This window comes from Rhinolophus sinicus, linkage group LG05, assembly GCF_036562045.2.
Source record: "Rhinolophus sinicus isolate RSC01 linkage group LG05, ASM3656204v1, whole genome shotgun sequence".
Classification (NCBI taxonomy): domain Eukaryota; kingdom Metazoa; phylum Chordata; class Mammalia; order Chiroptera; family Rhinolophidae; genus Rhinolophus; species Rhinolophus sinicus.
The window spans coordinates 101293386-101309804 of record NC_133755.1 but is presented as its reverse complement, the minus strand read 5'-3'; the positions used below and the strand labels follow the sequence as shown (position 1 = coordinate 101309804).

General features: G+C 35.6%; 1 protein-coding gene across 29 annotated transcripts in view; it reads left to right on the top strand.

Annotated features, from left to right (window-relative positions):
• Positions 1 to 16419, top strand: part of DST (dystonin) — a 428022-nt gene that overhangs the window by 198249 nt on the left and 213354 nt on the right. The gene's annotated exons all lie outside the window — the stretch shown is intronic.

The window sequence follows — 16419 nt, the reverse complement described above, 5'->3', positions numbered from 1 at the left end:
TTGTTTTTGAAAATTCCTGTGACTTCAGTTAGCTCAATTCTACCCAGATAATTGTTCTAAAATATAAAATTGATATATACTTTTTATTATTTACAATATTTATTTATGCCCATTCTATGTAATGCACTTTATAAACTAGAGGGTCTTATATCACTATTTAGTTTTTGTGATTACTGGTTACATGCAGTTCTGTCTTGCTGTCTAAAATTGATAAGACAGTAATATAAGAGATGTCACTTAGCTTTTGCGTTGTTCTGAGGGGAAATAAGAAAGCAGAAAACTGTGTTTTGAAGCAGATTAGAAGATTCCTTTTTAACTGTTTACTTGGACCCAGAATGAGAACTTGAGCCGTGGCCTAGAGGCTGTATTCAAAAGGAATAATTGAAGGTAATAATTGATTTTTAGGAGATTGGAGTCGGAAGAATTCCATATAATGTGCTTTCCTTGCATTGGATCCATCTAACTGGGATTTTATAATGAGAGTATATGCTTTCGCACTGGTTAGCTATACTGTAAATTTATTCCTTAACATTGTAATAGGATAATTTGCCTAAATTTTAAAATCTTGATATATAAATGCATTTGGAGAGGAAGAGGCCCTGGATTCCAATTTTGAACAACACCTGTTTGTTAGTAACCTGCTTGGTTACCACCCAACTGACTTAGCAATTTTATCTCTGTTCCATCACGTCTTTGGGAAGCTTAATTTACTCATGGCATAGATGTCCTTTGCCCACATTTTAAAGTCAGTAACTTTGTGGCTCCACTGAATCAATCATGCTATTCTTTATTTTCTGATTTGGTGGCTGGAAGGAAATGTAAATTCCCCAAGCTGAGAACACAGTGATAAATTTTAGGGAATAGAAAAAATTGCTCTGTTTGCTTGACCATTGCATTTTTATCGAGTGTTTTACATCCGTGGGCATAGATGAAGTAGGAGAATTTTTGAAGCATTGACTTTATAAAGGGCTAATGAAAAATACCTCTTCTGAAAGTATAATGCAGTGTTTTGGTTCTTTATTTAGAGTCTATCAGAGATGGAATAGAAATGATTAGTGCGTTGGTAGGAAGGGGAGCTAGGTGGTGTCTAAGATATTTTCCAAGACCAAAATTGTATAACCAGGTGACTCAGCTAGATATATGATTTATTAATAGGGATAGACGCGATTTTTTGGAAATAATTTTAAAACTTAAAAAGTTTTAAAATAAAAATAATACAAGGAACACTCTGATTAACAACAGATTAACCTCTGTTAACATTTACCTCATTTAATTTTGAGGTCAAATGCTGTGTTTGTGTTTGTGTGTGTGTATGTGTGTGTGTATGTGTGTGTGTATGTGTACATATACATATGTATGTCTATATATTATGTATACTTTTTTTATCTGAAACATTGGAGAGTAAGTTATATACATCATGGCCCTTTATCCCTAGATGCTTTGGTATGTATTTCCTAAGACAAAGGATGTTCTCTTTCATAGCCATAAAATTATCAACTTCATAAATTAACATTGTATTGTACTTTGTTGTCCATATTGCAGCTTTGTTGATTGATCTTTTATATTATACCCTCCTTACCCCCCCGGGGCAGGATCCAGTTTGGGGTCAGGTATTGCATTTAGTTGTCATGTCTCTTTAACCTGCTTTAATCAATAACAGTTTCATAGCCTTTTTATAAACTTTTATGATATGAATATTTGAAGAATACAGAGGAGGAGTTTATAATAAAGAATGGGAGATGAATTAATAGCAAAATTTATTTTGAATTTAAAGTTATTTTATGAGATGAACTTTTTCTTGTTTTTATCCACAAACACTAAAATCGGTTTTAATTGTTGTTTCAACAATTACAACTGTTTTTGGATAAAATAGTGATCTACCTTTCTAAACTAAGAACATCACAATTTTACTCAGTAATTTCATCAAATAACTGTAGTTTTATCTTGTGGTCAGTTATAACTTTTCTTCTTTTTGATCTCCTTATTCATTATTATCATTCTTGCTTTCTTCACCACTGCTACCATTTACTGGATGCTTACTATGTGCTAGATCCTGAATTAGGTGCATAACATATGTGATTTAATCCTCCTTTTACCAGTGAGGAAATGGAGGCTCAGGGAGGATGAGTTAATCTGCCCAGCATGAAATACTTAGAACATGGCGGGGCTGACATTTAGTCCTTGATCCTTCTGGCTCTACAGGAAAACTGTCATACCATCACCTCATGCCACAACAGAAAGACCCACTTTCAGAAAGATCACTCAGAGTTAAGGAGTGATCAAAAGGAAGACAGAGAATTAGGGGGAAAAAAGCAATGTGCCAGGATGCATTGTCACTTTACTGAGGTCTGGTTTCTCTCAGTATTTTTCTATATACTTTAAGTCTTTGCTGTTATGGCTTGGCCTCTTTATGCAGAGAATTTACATTCTCTTCTAATCAATGTACTTTATAAGAACTTAGAGATAAAGGTAAAAGTATATGAAGAAGCCAAGCAGCATTCCTGAAGGTCATTGCGTTAGCTGAAGAAAGGTACTGACTAAAGTATTTTCAAAGGAGAAAAAAATTGCTCTTTGATTGGTGGTGCTAACATTCTACATTGTGTTGTAGAGCCTTTCCATCAGAAGTGTCTGCTTTCTGTAATTAGGGAGATTAAAGCAGAAGACTGGTTTGTTATTTCATATCAGACTCTAAGCTGCATGGGCATGTGTCTGTCTTATTAAAGAGTTGCATCCCCAGCACTGAAGCAGATGCAATGCTGTTTACCTCAGACCATACTAAGGAATTTGTTGCTTAATGAATGGATGTGAAACCAAATAAAACTCCCCCGTCCCTAGTTTATGAGGTAGAACTATAACCGCTATGATGGGGGAACTGAAAGTGTTGCTTTGATAGGAATGAGATAAAAGTTTGTCTGGAGGAAAAATAAATTTCTGACAACTTCCTTCTTTTAAAGCTGGAAAGATCTATTTCATAGGTATAGAGACTGAGGCCCCAAGTCAAACAGGTCATAATTGGCATTGTCGGACTTAGGAGCCAGTCTCCTGACTCCTTTCCATGTTCTTTCCATTACATAATTTAGTTTCTCCATTTGCTGTTAGGTCGTAGAAAGTTTACTCACATTCATAGACGAGATTAATTTATTTAATCTAAGGTTACTAATTTGCTTTGCTATACTTATCCACTATTTTCATCAGTTCAGAATTTAGAAGAATATTGGCTACAGTTAGAGTCTTCTCACTTGGAAATTCTCCAATAATATATTGATAAAATCAGCAGATTCTCTGCAGTCTTATTGCAGGTAGGGAATGAAAAAAAAATACTTTTCTTCTACCCTTCTAGGTTCTATAACAAAAGAGAGATAACAGAAAAACATACAAATATATTTAATAATATTTTTGTGTGTGATATGGGAACCTTCATAAGAAAATGAAGACCAGAAGAAATGTTAAACCTGAGTGCTTTTACACTTGATTTGATAAAGAGTAGAGTGAATTGGGGGAAACTCAGCAAGGCCTATTTGTTCAGACTCTCTTCAGTGTCTTTCCGCCTTCAGAGATAAGGACGCTCCTTTTCACCAGGTTCAGGAAGGATACCTCTCACAAGAGGTTCCTATGTCTGACCTGCTTCAGGGGAGATGGAGGTAGGGGTTCAGAGAGTCCTAACACCTGCTATTTCCCAAATTCCTTCAGCTTAACATATTTAATGTGCTAAGGTGCCATATTTTGGGGTAGCATGTCCTGAAGCATGTCATGAGGATGTAGTTAGGTTTCTTTGAAGATACTTTGTACGATACTTTTTTCCATAGAAGCAAATAGAAAGCCCCGTTTCCAGGTCCAAGTCAGAGTATGCTGTATTGCAAATCTGAGGTAGAATTCAGAAACTAGTGTTAAAGGGGGGCTGACAGAGGAAGACAAGTAGCAAAGGATGAGGAAGCCAGTGATCAGAGGGGTGAGAGACCATGCTCTGCAGGGAGAACCTGTGATCAAGGTGTCAAAGGGGGCCGTGGATCCAGCTGTACTTACCTAGGAGTTTGGACACTGATGCTCATATAATATAGCGCCATTTGATCTTAATATAATAGAGAAGAAATTTTGTGTTGTGAAAAAGACAAAGAGAAAACTTCAAAGGGAAGCTGTTGAAGCTGGGAAAACTATTGCATACGTCTAAAAATGCTGAAATAGTATACTGCCTGATGGCATTGTCTGATTTTCATTGCTAACATGTTCTGATACTGATGTTTGCTTAAAGAATTTATCAAAATTGTTCAAGTACTCTTGTTTTTTTAAGCTCTCATGGAAATATACTACCATTTTTCAAATAAGGATTCCATGGCATTTATTATAAGATCAATTTTTGCTACTACATATGTACAGAGTCCTTAACATATGAATGGGGACTTTTGTAAGTCATTTTTAGAGGCCTGCTTTTCCCAATATGGTTGCAATATGTTATAATGCTGGTCTTGTTCTCAGGCTAGTGCACTATATCTTATTTGATGCATATCCTATTTTACAGATGTTAAGTTTCTCCTAGAGGAGAAAGAGTGGCTCCTTTCCCTATCCCCAAGTAGGTTTTAAGTTTCAAACTTCACTCCATTTCTCTGTCTGTTCCTTAGACTCACCCTCCTTTTCTTCCCCAGGGGCCCAGGGTATGTGTGTATCCTCCTAAGACTCTCTTTTTCAGAGTGTTCATGTTCCATTTTGGGCTCCCAGGGCAGCTGGTCTCCAGTAGAGTCAGAAGTAAAGCCCAATGGGAACCTAATTCACTGCAGTCCGTAAATGATAATGCACTCTCACCACTCTGCTGGAAAATCAATCTCTGTGGAATTTCAGACAGATTCAGGAAGAGTCAGCTGTGTATAGGAAGGCCAGCATAGAAGGAAGCTAGGAGTCTGGCCAGGTGGCTAGATTTTCTAAGATGTTGCTACGTTTTGGAGCATCTCCCCTCACTGTACTTTGGAACCCAAGGAAGGTGGTATAGTGTGGTGTTGAAGAGCACAGACTGAGCTGCTTGGACTCACATTTTCCCAGGATATTTATTACTAGAGATGTGACTGTGAACCTTTGTAAGCCTTTGTTTTCTCATCTTTAAAACCGTGGTATGAATAATGCCCTCCTTATATCTGTACACCTTTAAGATCATCACAAAGCTTCAGGTTTTGTCCTCCTATCTTCCATAACAGTGGCAGCTGTGATCCTGATGTTTGCATATTGGGTTTTGGTCATAATATTGCCTATGTAATGAAAAGGAGGAGGCTGCTCGGAGCGCACAGCTATAGTGGTTTTATAATAATATGACAGTGATGGATGTCAGTTAAATGGTGAACCCTCACTAAGGAACGTGATTTTCACAGCCTGGGCCCAGACCTACACTAGCACCTTAATTTTTCCTCCCATGGGTATGACTCTTTGAGGTGAGAAGCTGCTGTGAGCATTGGCAGCCGGCTGTTTGGATTATTTGTGAGCTGTCACATCACTGGTAGGATTTAGCCTAGCTAAGATAATTCACAGAGCAATAGCCCAGTACAGCCACAACCATGACGAAGCATTTCAGCCTCGGGCCTGAGCAGAAAATCAGACATGTATCTTTTCTACAAGAGCATCCTTCCAATTTTTTTCAAAAAACAAAACTCCCCCAAAAACAGATACTTTAAGATTTCCAAAAAAACAGTACTACTTACTGAATTTTTTTGAAAACTAATATAAAAATTCTATTTCTTAGATTTATGTACAGTTATATCAGAAAGATACAGTGTAAGTATCCTGACAAATTGTAAAAATAGAAATTTTTCCTATGTATTTATTTTGTGAGTTAATGAGTTTTAATGTGACCCTTCTTTTATCTTGCAATTTGTTACTGTTCCCAAATGTTTTAGATATCTAACTTTTATTTTACATAAACTTAAAAAGCTCAAGAAACCATATTTGCAGACACTTTGATTTTACTGAGCAGCGTACATAATAGAGCCATTTTACTGTTTCTTTTGGGTTGTTAAATACCAAAGTTTTGTCTGGTAAATTTAATTTTTGATTAATGCTTTGTTGCTGAATTCTGAAATTAATTTTCCATGGTTGATAAGATCAAATAAAAACATTTTTCTGTGGAGGAGCAGCATTTTTCAAATCAGGTTCCCAGGAACCCCAGTGTTGTGAGATGCCCTGGACAAAAAAAAAAGCGTTTCAATTGCCAAAGAACTTTGGAAAGCAGCCTTCCTGGTTCAAGAGATTTAAGGTTCATATTAGCATATCAAAGGCTGAGAACTTGGTAAAGAACCCTGTTTGATCCAGTGTTCCACAAATTCACTTGGTCATGCATTCCTTTTATCAAAGAATACCTATTAACATCCCTTTTGGGAAATCCTACAGGAGAGTTTTAAAGTGACTGTTTTTAAGCAAATGTAATTAATTTTGTGTTAATTCCAGTTACAGATTTAGACAGAATCTAGTTAATTTGGTTGTCATTGAAGGAATGTTTTCTCACAGCCTTTCTTGTGGGTCATTGCTTTTCTAATTTATGGACAACTTAATGCTTTTCGGTCTATTTGAGTTGTAACAGCCTATTTTTCTCATGATCTAGAATTTGTTTACTGTAACTCCCACCCACTCATCTTGATATGACATATGTAGCAGCTCTTATATATCTTAAGAAACTATTTTGTCTCTTCTTTAAAACTTGTCTTGTCATTCACATACTTCCATTTCCTTTATTTCATTTTCACGTGATAGTATCTTAATATCATGCACTTCTTTTTCTAGCATGTTTTCTTTCATTTTTTTTTACATTTGAAGTTTTAAAAACTATTGAATTGAAGGCAGAAAATGAGTTGAACGACAGTCTACCAGGTAATCAGAACTATACAACAAGAACGTGGCAATAGCTATCAATAGTGTGATCACAATTCTATTTATAATATCTACCTACCTTTTACCTCCCTACCTTTGTATGTGTTGAGTTATTTACCTATTTACTTACTTTTACAATGGTTTTCTTTTTCCTGCATTGTAGGATAAGTCCTTTAATTTGAACTATTTTCCAGTTTTTCTACAGGGAACATGTATTACTTTTATTATCAGAAAATAAGGTAATGTTATTTTGTAAAAACTTAGTCTTTTCCACTCTCAATTTGCTATAGCAAGGGAAAGCAATTGAATAGTTCATCTCCTTTCCAGGAGAGAAGAACGTATACCTATGACTAAAGTGCTGCTACTAAGGTATTTGCGTTTCAACCAAGAACTCCTGTTTTTTTTTTTTTTTTTTGAGGGGGAGGTCCTGCACACTGACTATGGCCTGAGGGCCAACTCTTGTCACAGCATGTCTTTTGGTACTTATAACCCATGAGCTAAGATTTGGTTTTACATTTTTAAAGAATTGAAGACCAAAGAAGAATGTTTTGGGACACCTGAAAATTATATGAAATTCAAAATTCAGTGTCCATAAATAAAATTGTTTCGAACCCACCCACTCTCATTCACTTATCAACTGTCACACCATTGGACCCTTAAAGCCAAAAATCTTTACTCTGGCTCTTTACAGTAAAAATTTGCCTACCTTTGTCTGAGGGGAAGATTTTATATGTATTTAGGGTTAAAGTTTTGCGTGTATTCACTTTAGTGCTGAGGAATAACCTTTTGTGTTTCCCTGAATTCATTCATGAAACTGGCTTTCTTTTCCTATATGTAAGATCAGCTATAGTTCTATGAATATAATTTTATATCATAGCTGCTTTTCTAAATGAGCTTCCCTCTTTGATTTATTTATTAAAATATTTGAAAAGGCCAGTTCAGTACATTGCTTTACTACTTAGGCAAAATTTTATTTCTGTGATAATCCTCTGAGTCAAGATGTGGTCGTGAAAGATATGCCCATTGCAAGTGCCACTTCAAGTAAGAATTCAGTAAGTAATTTTGATGTAAAGCTGAGGAAATATTTCTTTAAATAATCACTCACATTGGATCTGTTTCCTAGCTAGATAACTTGGTAATCCTTTAAATATGACTATTCCATTTGCTTTTCACTTTTTTTTCTTTGTTCCTTTTTTTTTTAGTGAGGGTGCAGCTCACAGTGGCCCATGCGGGGACAGAACTAGCAACCTTGGTGTTATCAGCACCACGCTGTAACCTACTCAGCTAACCGGCCACCCCTGCTTTTCACCCTTTTAATATACCTCCATTTTGGTCTAGCTTGAAGTTTTTATAGTGGTTGGCATTGCCAGCTTTTCAAGCTTTATTAGTAGTACGATTAGTCCATTTGTTTAATTAAGTATCAATTTATTATCTTTGGAACTATTTTTTAATAGATACAAATCACACATCCTTCTAAATGTATTAAATGTGTCTACTGACCCACATTAGGACAGTCTAATATCCTATATTCTGGGCACTTTTATTAATTCTTGTTGAATTGTGATGAGTATAAACATTTCCCATATGCAAAAATTGCTGCCATTCTATCTCCAAGTGAGTGTGATTGAAATATTTTTAAGAAAAGCTTTATTGAGATATGTTTTGAACATGGTAAAATTCACTTGTTTTAAGTGTATAATTGAACAATTTTTAGTAAATTTTCAGAATTGTGCAGCTGTCAACCACAGTCTAATTTTACAATATTTCTATCACCCCCAATAGAAACCTTGTACCTATTTGCCATTTCCCTTACTCCCTCCGGTGCTAGCCAACCACTGATAAACTTTCTATCTCAATAGATTTGCCTTTTCGGGATATTTCATGTAAATGGAATTATATAATGTTATTCTTTTGTGTCTGACTTCTTCCACTTAGCATAATGTTTTTGGGGTTCATCCATGTTGTGGCACGTATCTTCATTCCTTTTTATTGCCAAGTAGTATTTCATTCTATAGCTAGATCACATTTTGTTCATCCACTTAGTAGTTGATTGGCATTTGCGTTGTTTCCACTTTTTTTTTTTTCCTATTATGAACAACGCTGCTATAAAAATAAACATACAAGTCTTTGTATGAACATATGCTTTCATTTCTTTTGGGTATTTATCTAGGAGTAGAATTGCAGGGTGATATGGTAAATCCAGTTTAACATTTTAAGAAACTGCCAAACTGTTTTCCAAAGTGGTTGCACTGTATCATATTTCCACTAGCACCATGTGAGGGTTCCACTTTCTTTAAATTCTTGCTAGTACTTGTTATTGTCTATCTTTTTGAGTTTAGCTATTCTAGTGTGTGTGAAATGCTACCTCATTGTGATTTTGCTTTGTATTTATCAAATGATAAACGATTTTGAGCCTCTTTTTAGGTGCTTATTGGTCATTTGTGTGTCTTCTTTGGTGATATGTCTATTTATATCTTCACCTATTTTTAAATTGGGTTATATGGCCTCTTATTATTGAGTTTTCTTTTATCACTTATGCTTTTGGTGTCATATATACGATATATTTGCCTAACCCAATGTGACAAAGATTTACTCCTCTGTTTTCATCTAACAATTGTATAGTTTTAGCTCTTACAGTAGGTCTCTGATTCATTTGGAGGAAATTCACATGAGTCCTTTTGCATGTAGATATTCAGTTTCGCAGCACCATTTGTTGAAGGGGCTAGCCTTTCTCTACCGGATTGCCTTTGTTCTTTTGTCAAAAACCAGTTGTCCGTAATTGTGTGGGTCTATCTCTTATTCTATATTCTGTTTCATTAATCTATATGCCTATTTTTATTGAAAATATTTTGTTTTTATGTTTATTAAGTCTTGAAATTGGATTTATCTGAACATGTTCCTGTCAGTCATTTATTAGACTAGTATAGACGGATAAGGGGAAATATTTAGAATATTTGGCATGCAGAAATGGACATATCACCTCTCTGTGTTAGCAATTCAGTGGTATTTATTTAGCTACACCTGTGTGATAGGACATGAATCCAGGTACTATCTCTCATAGATGTCATAGTGGGCCGTAGGGGCAAAGACAAACTCCTTACTAGGAAGTGGCTCCTTGAATCTGTTTCCTGAGTTTCTCTTTTTCCCCATAACTCAGCAGGCACTCAAGGGCCCACCGCTGGGGGCATGGCTAAGGTCACAGGCAAAGTGCAGCTGATTAATCTTTTATTTATTGAAGAAACCTTCTTTGAATATCTACTGTCTAAAAGGCACTTTGCAAAGCATAAGGCATTTACAATGAGAACTTAAGACAGGGCTCTGCCCTTTTAAGGGACTTATTATGTATATCATGAACATGTCTGGGGGAGGGAATGATTTTCCTCCCACCCTTTTAAGTTCTGCTGGCTAGAGTAATGACAAAATTAACATAAGACAGATTAACAGGAGAAAATGACCAAATTTGTTACGTATGTACATACAGGGGTTCCATAAGAATGTGAGAATGAAGGACAGGTGGGCATTTAAGGCTATATACCATGGAGCTAATGCGAATGGGTGGGGAGGATTGTAGTTTGAGACTTGAAAAGCCCATCTTTGGTAAATAAATGTTTGCTGGGGTATGAGGCAACAAACAGTGGGGTACAGAGAGGACTTTGACCAAATGGGCTTTGCTTGGTTCTTCCGTGTCTCTCACATTTAGTGCATTTTAACTATAGTTATCTATGATGATAGCTCCCTTCCTGGAGTAAGTCCTCTGTCAAAATTCTTTTAGGCAGTTAGGGAAAGATTTTTCCTGACTCTCATTTTTAAAAAATAACCAGCTTAAAATAATATCTAAAAAAAGGCATATTTGGGGGTGGCAAACTCTGCTTTCCCTCATTCGTAAGACTGTTCTGTAATGAAAATGATTGGTGTCCTGGTATAAACCAAGGAATATGGGAGTGCAGAACTGCAGAATAGGGAATTGTTCACAGCCTGGGTGACATTCGAGCTTGACCTTAAAGGAAAAGTAAGATTTCAGTAGCCAGAGAAAGAGTTGAAACAGAACAGCATTTTGGGTTGAAGGAATACCATGAGTGCAAGCAGAGTTTACGAGAGTTGTAGTTTCAGAATGAAACCTCATCTATTCAGCCAACATTCTTTTGAAATTCTCTTAGCTTTGGGGATTGGCAGTGAAATTCTACTGTTAGGATGCTGGGATCCACGTGTCTTGCAGTATTCCCACTTATTTGCTAGGTGTTAACCTGGCCCAAGCCTATTTTTAGTGAAATGTCAATTTAAAAGAGAGGGTGCTCAGAACAGGGGCTGGGGACAAAATAAAACTTCTGCTTAGATTTTAGGCTTTGGAATGAGACATAAATGTGGCCTCTCCTCTGTGACTGGTCATGTGCAACTGGGAGGACTAGCTGTTGAGCATTTGTGGTCCATAGATCTCTGTTGAGTAGACTGGATTCTGGAAATTTGGCAAAATTGTAACGTTATTGAGAAGTTGATAGCATCTTTGAAAGTTTTAATCTCCCTACAGAAGGCATAATTCCATTGCAGAGATTAATTTTAACGTGTCAAATTTTTTTCATTAAGTAATTAATGGAATAAACCTGTATTTGTAATTTCATCCAAACCTGTCAGTTTCTCAGATATATTTTACAGTGGTTATTTTGGAAAATATAAATCCTGGTACTGGGGACTTGGAGTTTCATCTGAATTTAAGGCAACAAAAAATGTTAAAAAAATAAATAACAGGGAAGAGGTGTTAAGCATTACCATGATAGCAGAGGCAGTCAAATCTCATCATCTCGGGGTGTCTTTTAAAATAGCTTCAGTGTTCATCTCCCTGTGACACTTGTCTTGATCATAATCCTGGGTTATTGCAAAAGTTAATGCAAAAGATACAACCAATAGTTCTCAGTTATTTATTTGTAAGGATTTGAAGAAATGGGCTTATGTTTACAGAAGAGTGAAATTGTTTGCATATAAAGTGTTAGAGTATTGTGAAGGCCTTAAACCTATAAAATATGCTATTAAGAGAGTCCATAGATTCCCCCCAATCCTTAAGACTTAAAAAGAGACTTAAACAACCACTTGTGTCAACCCGCCCATGGTAGTGTCTTTCCCTGGCAAATAACACTCAGAAAGGGACACCAGGAAGTGCCCATGATGGTGTGACTGGAAGTGTGAATAGATGGTGTGAACTGTGACTAGATGGTGTAAATATCCATATTGGCCAGCTCCACCTCTCCTGGCACCTTATCCACAGGTGGATTTTATTATTTGTCCAGCACTCTCCCCTCTCTATGAGGATCTTGCTTCCTCCCCAGCCTAGAGCCTGACTCATATATTATAACCATTCCAGTTGTGCTAGACATTATCCCTGAAGTAGATGAGGTTACTTTTTGAGGGCTCAGTTGGTTGATTTTTGTTTTGTATGCATTGAGAGCATAGCTATTTTTTTTCAGTGTTGTAAAAGGTACTTTAAGTGGTGCCAGAAGGAGAGAGAGTCACTCTCATTTGGGGCAAGTATCCACTTAATTGTTGAATCACTGTGTAACAGATCAGGCATTGGCAACCCAAAGGAGATGATTCAGTTCAGAAGTATTCAGTAAGCAGTTGGGGTAGCCAGCACTTTAATCAGTAGTTAGAGTTTGTATTTGCAAAGTAGTTGAAGTTTGTATTTGTCACTTCTCTGTGTCCCTTTCCTGGACTCTTCTCACCCCACTCACCAGCTGCCGAGGGTCTTCCCACTACCTTCTCAATGTTAAAAGCTCTTGCTCTGGTATCCTACCATGCTCCTGCACCACAGTGCCTCATCAAACCTCCCTCCACCCAACTTATTGCATCTTATTGCCAACCATGATTATAAGGTTTCTTTGAAATGGGCAATAAGTGTTAAGAAGGAAATTATTCTGATAAAGTGACCTGGCATTAAGGGGCAAATGACTGATATGTTGTTCTTTCCCAGGAGCTATCTTTATTTTTATATAGGAACTAAATGTATTATCCTGGATGCATTTCCAGTTTATAATTAATCTGAGCCTGACTTATGACATTATATGACCTTACCGGAGAGTCACTTGTAGAGATTTATTGAGGAAATACACATATATTTTAACTAGTTGGGAATTTTGGTCATGACTATAAATAAAACCAATTAAAAATTATTAACAATAATTTTACATGATTTTTATTAAAAAATGTACACAATTCTTTTTCAAAATTTTTTTCAGTAAAAACTAAAATTAGAAAATACAGTGGAATTTGTTTAAAATGTTGATGGTAAAAGGTGGGACTTTGATGCTGTAGGTATAGCTTACCTATGTCAAACAGACTTATTTTATGTTGTATTAATATTTTTTAGGACTTTGCACAAATGAACTCATGTACGTAAGTTTGTAGTACTTAGCTATTATAATAGTATTTAGTTTTCAGTATTTGTCTTGTTATATTTATTATAATTTATATATATTATAGTCACATATTTATATCTGTATCAAAATTGAGCTTAATTGACTAGTTTATTAATTATTTCTTAAGTGTTAAGTGATTGTTACCCCACTTTCCCCAGCTTTTTCTTTGTTGCCCAAATTGTGAGAAGGTGAGAAGAATGGGAAAGAGGTGAACATACAAATGCTAGTTATTGATTCCTTCTCTTTTCATCATGCTATTATTGAAAATGGCTCTTACCATTAGAGTAGCACTTACCATGATCTTTTAAAGTGATAGTTTAATGATTTATAAAACTAATGAACTAGGAGGATATTTGAAGAACTTTTGAAAGGTGAGACCTCTATCCTCCATTTACCATTGGGTTTTGTCCTCAGTGACAGAATACTAGACGGAAACATCCTTTAGTTGCACCTAAAATCTCCCTCACCCTCTAATTTTTAAAGACTACATGGAATGGATATTGCTGGTCTTTATAAACCAGTGGTCATTTGGTTGACATTGTAGTATGGAGATTGTCCAGAACACATCTTTAATAGAAATTAACTCCAAAAGACAGTGGGCAGATACAAAACAATGAATACGAAAAGTAATTGATTTCTGAATTTTTCTTTCAGTTACATTATCTATAATTGCTCAGCACTGAGATCTGTACAGCTCTGCAAGAGATAACAGATCTATAGGCTGAGGGAAAAACACGTGCAAAAATAGATTTTTGTCTGTCTTCCTGTTGACAAAAGGGAGGAGCTGGAAGGAAAGGTAGAGGACTCAAACCCAAAACAAACCAAACCACAGCTAATCACCCCAAACCCAAAACAAATTATTACAAAAAAGAGTAACATGTTTAAAAAATTTTAAATATTGAAATAGTCTTTTAAAAAGGTTCCTTTCTATGTCAATGGTGAAATTGGACAGAAGAGAATGTAAAAAAAAACTGAACTGAAACTATGACTAAAATACCTCCCCCCCCAAAAAAAAATCAATCAGTAATGTAAATGCTTTTATTTTGTTTAACTGCATATAGTTCCATATTGTGGTAAAAGACTAGAAAATACCTTTTTAAAAAATTGATTGTAGATTGTCAACCTGAAAGTTTAAAAGAGAAATCTTTGTCAAAGAACTAATTGGGTCCATATGAAGAAGTACACAGATTATTTGCACTGCCTAGGACCAACATTGATTTGTTTCAAACTCTTCATTATTTTATTCATTAATACCTTAAGATGTATGACAAATATCTTTTTAGTTTAAAAAAAAGTAAAGGAGATCAGTTATATATGGTCTTAATGATGACTTAACGTATTGCCTAAAAATAGGCATAACTACCTTTTTATTACATCCCCTGCGGATGTTTCCCCATTATATTTATCTGTACCAGTATAGAATTTATGGTAGTTTAGGTAGAATCTGAGCTGTCGTTTTATTCTTTCACAACTTTTAGAGAAATAGTACTAAGTTTATCATAAACAAAACTGTTTGGATAAGGCAGATATCTAAAAGAATACATTGTTTGTAACCATTTATGTATATTTTAAAAGCATCTATTTACTTATCAATAATTGATATGGTAATACATTGATAGATTATTTTTATTTATTTGTTTGAAGTAGGACTTCTAAGGAATTCTCCCAGGAGAATTTGGTAGCTTATTTTTCATAAATGTATTTGTTTGAAGTAAAAATAAAAATTGTATTGAAAATAATTTTAATTAGTAGTTTTCATTGAAGCTGACTGTTCTCCTTCTTCACCCAATATGTACAAGGTAGTGAGATGATCTCATTTGGGACAAGCCTTCTTTTATTATTTATGTTCCTTTCTAAAGATAGCCAGTTGTTTCCTAGAATATGGTATCCTTTAAATGTAGGACTTTTTAAAGAGATGACTGTGAATCCTTCCTGATATTTTGCTGCTGTGCTGGGATCGTGCATTTTACCCAAGGTTCACTGATTGTGTGTTCTCTCTAGTTTGCTTTTTCCTGTGAGACCTTTCCTCCATGATTGCATACAGATTGGGCCCTTGGTGGCTTTATTGTGATTTGGGTTTGTTCAAGATAATAGTTTCCAAGGAAGCTTTTGTATTGGTCACAGATGCTGTGTCCTTATTCTGCTTAAAAAGCCCTTCACTGGTTCTCTTTGCTTAGGAAAAGTCTAAGCTTTTTAAAGGGGCATGTAAAGCCGCCATGTCTCCCTGCCCATCTTTCCTATCTCACCTTCCACCTCCTATTTCACTGATATCATGGACTGCTTTCCTTCCTTGGAACTCACCTTACAGCTGCATACATCCTAGTCTTTTTCCTTTGTTCTTGTTCTTCCCTTCACCTGGAACACTCCCATATCTTAGCTGGGAGGACTTAGACTCCAGATTTGGTTAAAGCACCTCAGAGCTTCCTGAACTAACTCAGAGTATATTTACTCTACACTGAAATTTCCTCTAGAAATTTCTACCATCTCAGACTGCAGGCCTCAAGAGGTGGCATTCTCTTGTTATTCACTTTGTACCTTTGGAAGTTAAATGGTTCCCTGGCATATAGTGGGTACTCAATAAATATTTAGTGGCCCAATTGAACTGCAGCTACGCAGTAGCAATGTGTTTAAGTGTGGAAAATAAAATTTTTGTGGAATTTGTCTAGATTAACATCAATCACTACAAAGTCAGACTTTTGGAAAATGCAGCTTTAAACATTACATAAGTGGCTATGACGATCTTATCTTTAAAGTTGAATTTGATTTAGCCCAGTTAAAACCAAACAATTATACATTTATAAAATACTATTTTTACAGTTGTATTTTTTTTTATCAGTTAAGCCATTTAGATAATACATGGTTTAACAATATGGCAAAATCTATATTCCCTTTCAAAAATAAATGTGAACTATGTATTACCTATAGTCATCATCACCAGCATCTTGTTAAGAATTTCTCTTCCCCTCCCCCAAACCTTCCCCCACCATTGGTTTCTGCATACTTAATTTTCCTTTCTTCGGATACTCTTTTCAAGCAAAAGATTACTGCCCTCTAGGGGTAAACTGCAGGTGCAATGCAGTACACACAATTTAAAAAGCACTGCAAAATTCTCAGAGAATTGTATGAAGTATAGAAAATGATGCTTTATCCTTATTAGGCAATTCATGTTATG